The sequence below is a fragment of the Lissotriton vulgaris genome, chromosome 5 (genome assembly GCF_964263255.1).
Source record: "Lissotriton vulgaris chromosome 5, aLisVul1.2, whole genome shotgun sequence".
Lineage (NCBI taxonomy): Eukaryota > Metazoa > Chordata > Amphibia > Caudata > Salamandridae > Lissotriton > Lissotriton vulgaris.
The window spans coordinates 755,666,929-755,669,416 of NC_141693.1; positions in this window are offsets into that span (position 1 = coordinate 755,666,929).

A 2,488-nucleotide genomic window follows, 5' to 3' on the forward strand; every position below is an offset into this window, starting at 1 on the left:
CGTATATTTTATGGGGCTCGCTAAGTCTGGCGTCGGCAGTTTCAACCTGAATGTACTCATTCGTGTCCACTGTCTCCAGATGACTCATCAAGATCTTGCGCGCTATACTGATCTCTGCTGCACTGTCCAACATTGTCAATGCCCACTCCCCGTTTTTCAACTGTGTCCTCAGTATTCTCGGCATGATTGATTACTCTAATACTGGCTACCTTCTTTTTCTGAAATTGAGATTTCTTATTTTGAGCAGGTTCCTTGTCTTTGGACTTGGTGTGCTCTCCTGGGTCTGACCGTCCTCTTCTTTCCGAATTCTGTGGAGAAGATCGAGAGGGACGTGTATCAATACTTTGATATCTATCAGGTTTTTTTATATTATCCCTATTTCTGAGGTTATATCTTTTCTCAGAGGGCTCCCTCTGGGGAGACTGGCGTTCTCGAGTCGGAGTTCTTTCCCTCCGTCGAGGAGACCTTCCTCTGGACTGGAAAACTTTTTCCTTGGGAGTGGATTGTTTATTTCCATCCCAGCTCTTTTTAGGAGTATTTAAATTATTTTTAATAAATAATTTTTCAGGATTTTCGAGCAGTTGGGGCTTAACTGGTTTTCCACCCAAGCTGTCTCTACCTAATTCTTCATAGCATTTTTCTATGATTTTTGCAAGCTCAACAGGATCTTTTATATCTGTTTCCCTCAACTTCTGGCGAATCGCCACAGATGCTGCTTCTCCCTTTACATTGGCTAATAATATAGCCGTGACCTGCTTGAAGTCTTTCAGTAATTTCATACCTAGATTTAAAGCGGGTTCTGGACCGAATTCATTTTGAATCTGTTTTAGCACGTCTGGTATTACCGCCATAGACGGAACACCGTGTGTTTTTGTGTAAATGGAAGCAAAGACTGTACCCCAAGTGTCGCAGTCCTCCACGTGTGGTGCGATTCCCATAGGAAGGCAGATGGTCAAGATTCTGTGTTTCTCAATAGGGGTAGTATCAGGAAATACTGCCTCTATTTGAGTGATTTTCTGGGCTAACCAGAAAGGAATTTGTTCCCGTTTTACGGGTGTTTTACCAAGACATGACTGTATGTTCTGTGGTGTAATTTTATTTGTGTTCCCCTGATGAGGGGTCAGCTGGTGTGAATTAACAGCTGGCTGGACTGTTGCAGTCCGCATTACATATTGGACTAATTGCCTATGTATTTTTATTAATGTGTTTAGCTGTACTAACAGCTCTTCTCTTGACATTCTTGCAATGTCAGGATGTGGTGTGTAGCTGGCTAGAACCGGCCACGTGGCTCCTGGTCTACCTAGTGGACCGAGCCTAGTTATGTGATCATTGTGTTTTAGGGCGCCATTAAACCAGAGCAGGTGCTCTTGAAATTTAAGTGGGATTTCAATCTCCTCGAAAGGAGCGTACTCTCCCGGAGGTTCCTCTATTTTGTAATAGTGAAACTCTTGTGTTATTGCGTTTACCGCTGGAAAGTTTATCCATGAATAGAATACCTCTGTCTGCCGATACTCGTGAGCCTCTATCACGAAAATTACTGTACCACCTTGAGGTGGCAGTCCGTTTTCTATAAGTTTCAAAGTTATAGATCTTCTTAACTGGACCGGGATGATAATAGCATCCGGGTCTGCTTGTTCGGGACCTTGCTGAGTCGCATCTACTGCGGCCCCAGAGGTTCCGTTTTCTACTGACATTTCAAAAAATGCAGGTTTGCAGAGTAGGTCTCCAAGGAGACAAAGATTAGATGCACAATATTTTGGAACACTGTATCCTTCAACGTTGAATAAACCGGAGCTTTACATAGGAATCTCTTCCTACTAAGGTCGGGCGGATTTTAACCTTTCACCCACTCCAGACGTCTATTGGAGTATTTACGGGTGAAAGGGGTGTGAAATATGCACGACTGAGTTACTCTACAAGTCTTACGTTAGTTTATCGCCTTACCAAACGTTGGGCGCCATGTAGTGTAGTTCCTAGTTTCCCACTAGGCCCTGCGCATTGGAATAACATAAACAGTAGTATCGACGTGGAACTGGCTATATTCCAGGCCTCCACTGACTATGCTAAACTTAATTGGGTTGTGTTACCAACTAGCTCAGAGGTCACTGGAAACTTTCTTCTCTGCATGGGAAGTGATCAGCTTCCTTGGCACAGACAAGAAGGGATTCAGTTTTCCAACAACCGTGCAACATGACAACTTTGCTCCTCAGATCAAGAGTCGATCTCTAGGGTCGTGTGAAACAATAGACATAGATTTCACTCAGTCAGTCTGGTGCAGTTTACTTTCACAATATGTAGAGAATAGAGAGACGGGCGTTTATCAATAAAGGTTGACATTTATTGAACAGTCTTTCTTCTCGTACAAGAGAGATGTATTGCCACAATTGCAATAACTGTTATTATAAAAAGTACGTACAGTAAGATAAGAATTGCGAAATAGAACTGTAAAAGCATTGATATGGTTTCTTAGCCATACAATGGTTTAAAA